Source organism: Fukomys damarensis, unplaced genomic scaffold, assembly GCF_012274545.1.
Source record: "Fukomys damarensis isolate Sample0158 unplaced genomic scaffold, DMR_v1.0_HiC HiC_scaffold_5, whole genome shotgun sequence".
Classification (NCBI taxonomy): domain Eukaryota; kingdom Metazoa; phylum Chordata; class Mammalia; order Rodentia; family Bathyergidae; genus Fukomys; species Fukomys damarensis.
Genome location: NW_022900917.1, coordinates 52,344,492 through 52,357,570, shown reverse-complemented (window position 1 = coordinate 52,357,570; position 13,079 = coordinate 52,344,492). Strand labels below are relative to the sequence as shown.

The window sequence follows — 13,079 nt, the reverse complement described above, 5'->3', positions numbered from 1 at the left end:
TGGATTTTTGTTGATTTCAGGAGATTCCTGCAGCTATTTCTTCCTTGTTTCTTTTATGCAAACTAGTCACCTGACAGTGCTACCTGTTCACAGCGCATGCCAATCTGTTCCCAACTGCCTTTACCACTACTTCGGAGGGTGCACTTGGGTTTGAACTTTGCCACATTCTGTGCCAATGAAATCCCTTTCTTTGAAGAGAGGTTAGAAGTTACCTGTCGCGAGCCGGCGACGCAGAGCACTGTCCAGCAGTGTCTCAAACCTGAAAGAGCAGCGGGGTGGAGATGGGGCAGAGAGAAAGGAAGGACGCCAAGACAAGAGTCTGATCAAGGCGGCGTTTATTGCCGGCAAGCACCGGCCTTTTAAAGCAAAAAACCACAAACTATTATGGGATGGGTTTACCATAGTAACTGAAAGGTCACACAGGAAAAGAGCAAACAGGTTCACCAAAACAACCCACCGTGAGTAGTAGTAACCTGGACAACCACACATCTAAAGGTCAGAGACAAGAAACTGTTAACTTTCAGGAATTCCACAAAGGAAACACTCTACCTGCTAAACTGGAGAAACAACACATATGGAGTTACTAGAGTTAACGGTACTTACAACCAATACTCATGATCCCCACAGTACCTAGAGTAGTTAATGGTGACAGAAAGTAGAATAGTGGTGGCCAGGGCCCGGGGAAGGAAGAATGTGGAGTTGTTTAATGGGAAGAGAGTTCTAGATGAAAAGAATTCTGGGAATAGATACTATTGGTGGTAGGTAACAACAATACGAATGTGGTTAATGTTACTGAACAGCATGTTTAAAAATGGGTAGGTCCTGAGTTTGATCCTCGGTACCAATAAACAAACAAACAAATAAATAAAATGAATGAATAAAAATGGGTAAGATGATAAATTTCATATTATATGTATTTTATCACAATTTAAAAATGTAACATGAAACATATCTGAGTTAAACCTATATTTAAGCCTTTAAAAACAGAAGTGCCTAATAGATTCTGTTACATTTTACTAAAATTATTCTTAATATTTGTAGGATATAAGAAAATACCAGTGTTGATGTTGGCATTGTTCTACACTTTCTTATTAATATGAGGAGTGGCTTTAAGCCAACAGTATATATTCTTTGGCCCAAACTCATTGCCACCTGCTCTGGAAAGCTCTTGGAGAAGGTGTCAGTTGTACTTCTAGTTTAAGCACGAAAACCAGGCTTAGAGGTTGTTAGTGATTAGTGAGGATCTGAAATAGCAGAATACTGTAGGAAAGCTGTGTCTTTGGAGTGATGGGTAGTGGATCTTGTGTATATTTCAGATAACTTAGGTGATACTTAAGAGTACCAGGACTCAATATTGAATTTACTGTGGGTAGTTTTGTTGTTGTTATTGTTGTTGTGGTTGTTTTTCTGCTGTTATATATTGAACCCAGGACTTTGTGCAGCCTTGGCAAATGCTGTACCAATGAACTGTATCCCTGGTTCTAACTTTTTAAGGAAATAAAAGAAAAAAAAAGACTAAAATTTCATTAAAATTATCTTCTTTGGTATTTGGAGATGGTCAGAAGGATGGAAGTTTCCCATAGTGCAATCATAGAAAACAGAAATTTGTTGTTTCAATAGGCATTGCATTGAATCTGTATAGCAGTTTTGATAGTATGGCCATTTTCACTGTGTTGATTCTTCCTACCCAGGAGCAGGGGATATCTTTCTATTTTCTTATATCCTCATCGATCTCTTTTTTCAGAGTGCTATAGTTTGCAGTGTAGAGGTCTTTTGCTTCTTTCATTAGATTGATTCCTAAATACTTCATTTTTTTTGGAAGCTATTGTGAAAGGAATTGTTTCCCTAATTTCTCTCTCAGTGAGTCTGTTATTTGTGTACAAAAAGGCTATTGATTTTTGAGTGTTGACCTTGTACCCAGCTACTCTACTGAAAGTGTCAATTAAGTCTAGAAGTCTTTTGGTGGAATATTTTTGGGTCTTCAATGTAGAGTATCATATCATCAGCAAATGATGACAGCTTAATTTCTTCCTTTCCTATCTTTATTGCTTTAATTTCTTTCTCTTGTCTAATTGCTGTGGCTAATTTTTCCAGAACTATATCGAAGAGGAGTGGTGATAGTGGGCATCCTTTTCTTGTTCCTGATTTTAACATGAAGGTTTTCAGTTTTTGACCATTTAATATGATGTTGGCTGTTGGTTTTTCATAGATATCCTTTATGAAATTAAAATATAGACCATCTATTCCAATTTTTTGCAAGGTTTTTATCATAATGGGTATTGAATTTTATCAAATGCTTTTTCTTCATCAGTTGAGAGGATCACATGGTTTTTGTCCTTGACTCTGTTAATATAGTGTATTACATTTATTGACTTATGTATGTTGAACCATCCTTGCTTCCCTGGAGTAAATCCAATTTGGTCAGGATGTATGATCCTCTTGATGACCCTCTGTATTGTGTTTGCTAGTATCTGTTTTGTTTTTGTTTTTTTTTGTTGTTGTTGTTGGGTTTTTTTTTTTTTTTTGGTGTTTTTTTTTTTTTTTTTTGAGAGAGGATCTCACTATGTAGTTGAGACTGACCTGGAACTCACTATGTAGCCCAGGCTGGTCTCAAACTCACAGTGATCCTCCTGCCTCAGCCTTCCAAGGGCTGGGATTACAGGCATGTGCCACCATGCCCGGCTCTGCTAGTATCTTATTAAGGGTTTTTGCATCTGTATTCATTAAGGAGACTGGTCTGTAGTTCTCTGTTTTAGTTGGTTCTTTCCCTGGTTTGGGAATCAAAGAAATACTTGCTTACAGAAATGAATTTGAAAGTATTGCTTCCCTTTCAATTTCATTGAAAAGTTTAAAGAGTAGTGGTAGTAATTCTTCTCTAAATGTCTTGTAAAATTCAGCAGTTAATCCATCAGGACCTGGGCTGTTGCTTGTTGGTAAACTTTTAATTACATTTTCAATTTCACTGGTTGTAATTAGGGTGTTTAGAATTTTTTTATCTTCTTCGTTCAACTTTGGTAATTCATAAGTATCTAGAAATCTGTCCATTTCATCTGTGTTCTCCATTTTATTAGGGTACAGGTTCTCAAAGTAGGTATTGACAAGCCTCTGGATTTCTGTTGGATCTGTTGTGACTTCACCTTTTTCATTCCTAATTGCATGGATCTGAGCCTTTTTCCCCCCTTTTTCTAACAAGCTTAGCTAGGGGTTTATTGATTTTATTTATTCTTTCTAAAAACCAACTCTGATTCATTTATTTTTTGTATTTTTTTATTTTCCATTGCATTGATTTCTGCTGTAATCTTTATAATTTCCTCTCTTGTATGAGCTTTGGGTTTTTCTTGGTCTTTTTCTAGGAATCTAAGATTCATCATTAGGTTGTTTATTTGAGCTCACTCTGTTTTCCTAGTGTGAGCATTCACTACTATCAATTTTCCACATAGAACTGCTTTCATTGTGTCCCATAGATTCCTGTATATTGTATTGGCATTGTCATTTATTTGTAAAAACTAATTTCTTCTTTAATTTCTTCTGTGACCCATTGATTGTTCAGGAGAGCATTGTTCAATTTCCATGTGTTTGTGAAGTTCCTATGGTTTCTTATGCTATTGTTGTCACACTTGCTTAGCATGATATTCTAGTGCTGTGATGGTGAACCTTTTAGAGCTTTCAGTGATGCAAACAGCATGCTGCAGTGTGTGTGCCATAGGCTCACTCACTGTTCTGGGATGATTTAAAGAATGTTAAGTGATTTTTATTTTTCAAGCCATGCTGTTACAGTTTAATAGCTAATCATTTAAAAATTATAATTTAAAGATCAAGCTTAAGATAGGATCTTTGTTTTCTACCTTAGGTGGTTATGAGTTCTTTACTCCTGTTTTTTTCTTTAAAGAAATATTTTCCATAGTGTAGATTAATAAGGGATTTTGCTCATTTTTTCTACAGTAGTTTCCACTAAAGAAGTGCAGTAAGTTTGGAAGAACTTAGCTGACTATACAGAAAATATCTCTCAATGTATTTTGGATTTAGGAAATCACAGGTTATACAGTCTAAAAATTATTAAGGAAGGTGGTGACCCTGTTCTCTCTTCCCAAAGTAGCACTAGTCCTGCATATTATATCAAAGTCATTCTTGTTTGTATTCAACTATCTGGATCTAAATAGCAAACCTATCCAGCTGCCTTCTGGCATTTTGGCTAGGGAGTTCACATAAAACTTATTTTTGCTTTATTTTATTAATATTTTCAAGATGAGTTATTATTTCCAGCTGGTGACTCATAATCATTGAAAACTTGAGGAACTTGGGGAATGACAAAATTATTAATTGAATCACATCCAGCTAATAATGTACTGGCTTTAAAATTACAAATGTATAATAAGCTATGTGTGAAAGTACTGTTTTTAGGAGTATTAACAATGAACATGTGAGATGTAGCACTCTTAAAAATGTATTCTTTACCATGTATACATTTATCCTTAATTTGTTACTAAATACTTTTTAAAAATCTGTGACATTGACACCGCACTAGACATTTTACAGATTTTCCCTTTGTGTTGTGTTTTTTAGAAATTTTTCTTGTACATAAGATTTCTTTGACCATATGTGTATTTCTAAGTGTTGTTTATAGAGAATCAATGAAGAAAAGTGATAGGCTACATTTGAGTGAATTTAATCAAACATTTCAGTCTGTTTTCGTGTTTCTGTAAAATCCAGAAAAATACAGGGGCCTGTTTCGCCTCAGTTCATTGGAATGCGTAAATAGCTGCTGCTCCTGCTCCTCCTCCTCTCCCTTCTTCTCCTTTTTTCCCTCACCCCCATTCTAGGAATTGAACTCAGGGCCTTTCCCAGTGCTAGGCATGAGTTCTACCACTGAGCTACACAGCCCCTCTAACCTCATCTTTTTAAGATGTTTCTACAGAATATGAGGAACTTTACAGTGAGGTGACCATAGCTTTTTGTTTGTTTATTTGAATCCCATGAAGATGTCTTTAATTGCCTTTTATGGAAAAGAAGGAAATTTTCTAGGTAAGAAAATACAGTGACTCATTTGTGCCTTTCATTTTGTATATATTATATTATTAAAATACCTTTCTCCAAAGAAGGAATTATTTCCATTCCTTGATGAAAAAGCCAATTGCCAGCTGGGCTTGGTGGCACACGCCTGTAATCCCAGCACTCAGGAGGCTGAGGCAGGAGGATCGCTCTGAGTTTGAGACCAGCCCGGGCTGCATAGTGAGTTCAAGATCAGTCCCAACTACATAGTGAGACCCTGTGTCAAAAAAACAAAAACAAGAACAAAAAAAGCCAATTGCTCAATGCAATTTGTCCAAACCTTATTACTAGTAATAGTGACTAGAATTTAACCCCAATTCTGCTCTACTAAGTTCTGCTGCTAAAGAGTCAGCCAGCAGTTAGAGCGACAGTGCTATGTGCTAATTCTTTGCTACTTTTTATTGCCATTTAATCCTCACAGTGACACTTTGAGGTTAGAGCTATAATTGTCTCTCTGTTATACACCAGGAGACTGGGCCTTGGACAGGTGAAGCTGGTTACTAGGGATACACAGTGGCACAGAAGCAGGATTTGAACCCAGCTGACCACAGAATGCCCAGGAGTAACCATTAGGTAATCATTATGGCTCCTGTACTTAGTCCCAACTAAAAGCTCTTGGATTCCAAAGAGTTGCCTACCTTCTGTCTTTGATAGCCTCAAGATGACAGTATTTGCCCAGTCTTTCTGTGTACCCGTCACATAACTGAGTTGGTAAATTGCTAGTAGGTTCAGATCAGAGAGATCATAAAAGCATGGCTAATTCTTCTATCTTGGAATATACTATCTTGGAATTCTTGATTCATTCCTAAATATACATGAGGTGTCACATCCTGGGCTAAGTCCTAGGGATTGAGATAACCAGTCAGGATTTATGGTTTAGTGGGGAGGTTCCTCTGTAACTAATATTTAATCTGGAGTGAATGTTTTCCAGAGACAGGTAAGGCGCCAGTGCATTAAGAGGAGGAAGGGTAAAGCTTGGAGAATTTGGGGGAAGAATGCTTTTCAAAGGCCCAATTGTCTGCACTGAGAGTGAATGAGCTGAAGTCTACAGATACACACCAGGACACAGGAAGGACATTTCAGATAGCAAGAGGCAGAGGCACAGTGGGAAAGCAAGGAAGACCTGGCCCAGTGAGAGGGCTCTGAACCTATTTAGAAATACCTGGGACACAGCATGTGAGGGACAGTGGCCTGTGAGTCTAATCCGTAGGATGCCTCATTTGCCATCCTAGAGTTGTTTCATCTTAATCCTGGAGGTGGTGGAGAACCACGAAAAAGTTCAAGGATTATACTTCCTTATGTCCGCCTCATGGATTATCAGTAGTTTAGGCAGTTTATCCTGTTACACTGAAGAAGTTGATCATAAGCTAAATTATTATTAGGCTATTTTTCAGAAATCTATTATAAAGCAACTAGAATGCTTTCTCATGAGTCAGAGTGTTTTTCTGTAATGTCTCCTACCAGAACGCTTCTTTCTTCACACTATAGTTTACTTTTCACTCCCAGGCACTTCCTTAATTGATTTTAATACAGTGTTTATAGGGCCCCTTCTTATATGTCCATGCCTCTGTTTGTCAGGCTCTGGGATTTCCCCAACAATCTGGTTGGCTTGGTTCGTATACTAGATACAATGTCATTCCAGACTCAGGCATTGGCTTCAATATTTGATAGTGGAGGGTTGGTAACACCTAAAAAGATTCAGGTACCTTCACTTGGGCTTTAGAAGTGGGCTTGTTTTGAGTTCATCCAGAGTTATGAGTATTAATCATTATTCCTATACAAGTTGACCAATTCAGAGAAAAGTAGTATTTCTGTGTATTTGAGGTGAACTCTGTGCTTCTGAGAGTTCAGCCTGCGGTTTCACTAGTATTTATGCCATAATTAGCAGTAAATTCAAAGTTGTAGGTTTTTCTCAAATACATTAATTTATAACTCCTACCACAGAATGCATTTCTTGCATTTTTGTATGGTAAACTTGGTGCAGGCAAGGATTTTCTTACCTAATCTTGGTGTCTTTTTTTTCATGCGCTATAGTGACCAACACATGGTAGTTCCTTCAGGAATTTATTTTCTGGCTAAATGTAGTCTGTTTATTCCATTGACTTACATTTGACACTAATATTATACAATCATTCTAATTTAGCACATTTAGAATCATGATTCTATTATCATAACATTTTAATCATTTATAACCTTGAATCACCTGTAACTTTGATAAACTTGTATCTTTATATTATAGACAAGTAGTCTGATAGACTCAAGGACAAAGCCTTGTCTCATTGAGGTGTTTCCTACTTAGTGCATGAGAGTGTTTTTAAGAATCTTCTGGGATTCATTCATAATTATGCTCATATTTCTTCAAGTTTTCACACTTTTTCCTACAAACTTTTTTTTTTCTACACACTTTTTGATAGGTCTTTTGTCTTCCATTTTTCACCCTTCACAGATTAACAGTAGTTTTAGGAAGTTTATCATCTTTCATTTAAGAGGTTAACTATACGCTAAATATCATTAGGCCATTTTTTTGAAATCTGTTAAAGGCCACAACTTAGAAGTTATAGAACAATGTAATAGTTTCCTTTTCCTGTAAGAAGTATTATTAACTGTCAGGGTTTCTTTTTATGTTATCCAGATACTTAGCCATTGTTTATGCTGTAATCCTTATTAAATATTGAAGATGTTTAATACTGCCTGCTGAAGGACTTTCAGGTCTTATCAATTAAGTTAGTAGAATTTTCAGATTAAGTGATGGTGGAACTGAGATTATTTTTTAAACCAGTTTTGTGAGGTATAATGCATACGCAAGTTACTGATTTTCAATGTATAGTTCAGTACATTTTCACACATTTGCAGTCATGTACCCACTACTACACTCATGCTGTAGAACATTTCCATTACCTCAGCATGTTTTCTCCTGCCTCTTTGCAGGAAGTTCCTTCCTCCACGCCCATCATGGCAATCCTTGATTTGCTTTCTGTTGTAGTTTCCCCTTCTCGATAAATGGGATCATACATTTAGTCTTTTGTATGTGGCATCTTTTCCATAATGTATTAGTCTGGAGATTCCTTGATATTGTATAAATCAATAATTTTTTTGTTTTATACTGCATAGTTTTTTCCATGTGTGATATACCATTATGTGTTTATCATTCACCAGCTGACCACCATTTGTGTTGTTTCATATTTGGGGCTGGCATGAATGAAGCTGCTATGAAATTCTCTGTGCATTAAAATTTCTCTTGTTTTTATAACTGGGAATTGAATTGCTGAATTATATGAGAAGTGTGTGTTTTACAGTACTTTATAAGAAACTGCCAAATTATTTTCCCAAGTGCCTGTGACAATTTGTATTTTTCATCAGTTTTTTTGTAAACAGTGTTTTCTAACTTTTAATTTAGCCATTTAAGGTGATATATTAGTAAGGAGTTATTTTACATTTCTGAGACTAATGATGTTGAAAGTCTCTTCCTGTGCTTACATAGTATTTATTTTTATTGTAAAATTGTGTATTGAAATCTTGCTCCCCCCACCCATTTAATATGGTTATTTGAATTTTAATGCCATTAGGGAGTTTATAGGATGAAATAAAAATAAGCTACCATTGTGCCTGCAGGGTATTGGTTTCAGGACACACACACCCCCTTGAATACAAAAATATGAGAACCCTCAGTCATTTGTATAAAGAGCATAGTATTTACAAAGAGCCTATATGTTACCATATACTTTAAATCATCTGTAGATGACTTATAATGCCTAATATAATATAAATGCTATGTAATAGCTGTTACATTGTCTTGGTGAGGGAATAATACCAATAATAAAAAAATACTGTACATGTTTAGTACAGATGAAAAATATTTCCCAAATATTTTCAATTGCTTGAATCCACAGATTTGGAATCTGCAAGTACAGAAGGCTGGCTGTATTTTATTACTTTAGTGGTTTAGTTAGAAAGAATCCTTAATGGATATTTCATTTTCTGAGTGTCATTTTGTTCTTTTGGGCATATGTAGAGGGCTTAAATCTTACTTAGCCTTGTAGCATGTACTCTTTACTTCATCTGAATCTGTTAACTCAGCTTCCGTGGGAATACCGCCTGTGAATTCACTAACTACTGTACCCCTCTGAACATAGACACATACACACACACACACACACACACACACACACCCTCATCCCATGCAAACCTTGACTTCATAACCACTGTTTAGGTCTCCCTTGGTTATCTCATTCATCAGTTTGCAATACACAGGCACCATGCTTTTTGGGTTGCAGGAATCCAGCACTGTGCAGGATAAACAATGGGCTAGTAGACAGATCACTATCAAGGATAATAATCTGCTGTTTGGAGTAAATTGAATGCTCTTGAGCAATTCCTGACATTTAGAGAATACAAGTTCTGTATAATATATCTAATATGAAATCATTTTGAAATTCTTACTTTAAAAGTTGCTTATGTGACTTTTGCCTATAGAATACCTATTTTTGCTTGATAGCTACTTGTAAAATCTACTTGAAATATATTGTAGCAGGCCTTTTATTATGTTGTGATTATGAATAAGAGAGCAAAATTGTATTTTTAAAGCATCTGTATATAGGTTAGACAACCTAAGTATATCACATTTTTATTTCAGATTTCTTGTGGGCCTTACTCACTTAATTTAACTTTATCAGTAGAGCAAAAGGCAGTTTGTATATTCTTGGTAATTTTGAGCAGTGTTTATATTCACATAAAGTTGCATTGACTTATGTAGTATTTACACTGCCTGGATTAGTATTTTTTGTCTTGCATCAAAAAGATGAAATTACAAGCCCTTCCAAGACTATTTCAGGAAATTAAAGATCAGTTATGAATTAAAAGAGCACTGGATTGGGGCATGTAGAAAATCTGAAATCTAAGGTGGGCTTAGTTGTGTGACTTTGGAATATTCTCTTAACCACTCTGGGCTTTCATTTCATCAGGGCAAAGAAGTCAGCCAGAGCAGATGTCCCTATAATTTTTAAAGCCTTAAGCACACACACAATGAATTACTTTTATTAGAATAAATTTGATTTCACATGAAAATTTTGAAGATAAATCCAATCTCAGATTTCCTCATTTGTGTTACTATTCCCTATCTCAATCATAATTGCATGACTCTCTCTCTCTGAGTCATTGTAGTCATGGTTTGCCTTTTATATATTTTCTCTCTTTAATCATGAGAATGAAAAGGCAAAGATAATGCTAAAGATAAAAAGGAATTTTTGATACAGCTTTTGACCAAAACAAAAAACTGGTTGTAAAATATTACAGTATAAAACTATTTGATTTATTATTATGGGTTACAGTCATTTTTAAATAGCATTCAAACAGGTTTAAATTTCCCTAAAATAATATTGTAAACATATTATTTCATTAGTTTCAATTTCTGGTGTCCCATCTACTATATTTCAGCAAAGTCCTAAAAGCAACCAGAAAGAGCCATGAAGCTATTTCTATTTAATTCTAATTCTAAACTTTACTTTGTTTTTGTAGAACACTGTTAAGTAATTGAGCAAGAGTAAAGTTATTTAGAAAGTTTTACAGTTGAGTGTGGGAAGCATCAGTCTTAGTTGTTATTTAAGGAGACATCTTCGGGGTTTTTTGTTTGCTTGTTTGTTTTTGTTGTAAGGTATACAAAATCTGGCTCAAGATTTCCAGCCCTACTAGTAAACTTTAGGCATCTAGTTCATGACATTGCTCCAGGAAGGGCATAATGATGGTTGAGAGTCTAGAATACACCTAAATGAAATCATCCTTACCCCTTCTCTGTTAGGTGGTTTTAAGCATTTCCTCCAAATATTTTACTATTTGTTACTCTTCTAACCGTGCAAAATATATCAGAAATTTCAATAAGAAATAAATGCATTGCAACCAGAATATTTACCTTCCTTGTGTGATAAGCTCCCACTTTTCAAGTAAACAGAGTCTTTTGCACTGATAGTGACCTACAAAAGCAGATGCTAGAGGAGAAGACAGTTAAAATTTCCACCACAGTATTTTCTGTTTTATTTCAGATATCTAGATAACAGTTGTTTTTATGATTCCCCCTAATCAGTCCAAATACTGTAAAGATAGCGCCACAGCTCACAGACCCTCACTGTCTCTGTAGGCCCTTAAGGTACCCCAAGCCCCACACCACGGTTGAGTCATGTTACTGCTGGCTCAGGTAGAATGCTAATTTTTTTCCTTCCAGAAAATGAAGTGCTGGGGTCATACTGTCTCCAAAGTCTTTTCTTGAACCAGGAAGAAGCAGTTCCAGGACAAGCAACACTGTTCTTGGTTTTGAGTTCAAGTCAGGGCTGCATTCCAAGGGCAGTACAACCTACAGCACTTAACATGTTGTTTTCTCCCTTTGCAACATAAACAAAATTCCTGAAATACATGTATCTGTGTTCCCTTCCCTTGTTTTGCTGTGGCTTTTGAGAAGGCTTCACCATTTCCTGATTCTATGAGCTGAAAAGGATTGACAAGTCTTGCTGGGGGATGTTGAGTTTGGGATGATGGAGAGCCAGGGTTCCCCAGGCTAACTGCAGTTCATAGGCTGTCCTCTGTTTGTTTTCTGTTGAATACACAAAGCTTACCCTGTAGTTGGATTTTGTTTTCTTGGGAACTAATTTAAATTTTGCTAGAGCAATTAAATTAGTAAAGGGCTTTGAACGCTGCCTTTCCCAGGTGTATTAAGAAATGTACTAAAATATGTAGTGGAAATCAGTTTCTTTTTAATGCTACTTTTAAATCACTTGTATTTTCCAGCGTAATTTTTAATCTGTGTCCATTTCCTTTTAGAAAGCCCCAAATCAGATATTCAGAGAACCAATCCTGTTTTTTTCCGAATCTTGAATTGGAAGCCACGGGAGTCTGTAAAGCCTAAAAGGGAAATAAAAGGTAATTACATTTAGTATGATATATTATTAAATCCATGTGTAAGTCTGACCTTGTATAACCCTTTATGTGTTGAATTGAATTGAGGTATCTTGTTCTAATTTTTTTCTCTACCTTTTCTGTTTTTCCTTTCCTTCCTTTTTCTCCCCCTTCTCTTGCCCTCCTGTCTCCTTCTTTCTTTGTGTTCATTCAGCACTTTTGTGGAGTTAGATTTGAGCCAGTCATTGTTCCGAACACACGTGCTCTTGTGCAATTCCTACCTCCCACAGAATGCTGACCTCTCATGACATCCTCACCTCTAGAACTATCTTTACTTCTCTCATGCCCTGGCAGGAATGGCAGGGATTGGTAGAAATCACCTGTTTGAAAATGGTGGCTCCCAGACTGTGCCAAATGAAGAAATACAGACTTGGCTGCCATTGGTCCAGCCAAGAGCCTAGACCCTTTGCCTGCTTCGCACACGTACCCTCCCTCTCTGTCCTTGTTGGCTCTGAAATGCATGAACTTTTCCCAGTCTTCTGAGCTCTCCTAGATATTTGCTTGCAGTGGCTTTTTTTCAGAATTCTGAACTCTCTCTTTCTTTTTAAATTTCTCCCATTTGTACTGTTAGAATCAGAAGCACTCATAAGTAAGTAAAGCAGCAACAGTTTGCTATTCCCCAACTGCTGAATATGTGAATATTCCCAATGGCTGTAACAACTGGTGAGTTTTTTTTTCCAGTCATTAACATAGGACCCATAATGTAAGAAAAAAATAAATGTAGAATACAAAAATATGCTTTAAAGTCACTCCTAAGAGAAAATGTTTAATTAAGTTACACATACCTTAATTATCTTTCCATGCATATAATAATGTTTTTAAAAGGCAATTAGTCTGAAATAAGTGTCTTTAAATTTAAATATTTGGCGTAAAGGTGGTTTAATAATTTTTGCTAAATGTTAATGCCTTATTCTTGCTCTTGGTCCTTGATAGTTTAAGTGGTGATTTTTGTGAGTTTGGTTCTGTTAGCTTGGTTTATTTTGATGATATTTTGTATATCCCCGCATACTCACTGTTTTACTTTCTTTTCTTTTTCTTTTTTTTTTTTTTTTTGGTGTTGGGGGTTTGACTCGGGCTCCGCTTTGGCG

General features: G+C 36.0%; 1 protein-coding gene across 2 annotated transcripts in view; it reads left to right on the top strand.

Annotated features, from left to right (window-relative positions):
• Nucleotides 1-13,079, top strand: part of Fam110b (family with sequence similarity 110 member B) — a 149,613-nt gene that overhangs the window by 19,225 nt on the left and 117,309 nt on the right. For both annotated transcript variants that reach the window (XM_010640707.3, XM_010640698.3), the window contains exon 2: nt 11,857-11,955. The gene's annotated coding sequence lies outside the window, so the exon portion shown is untranslated. The remainder of the gene's footprint in view (nt 1-11,856; nt 11,956-13,079) is intronic.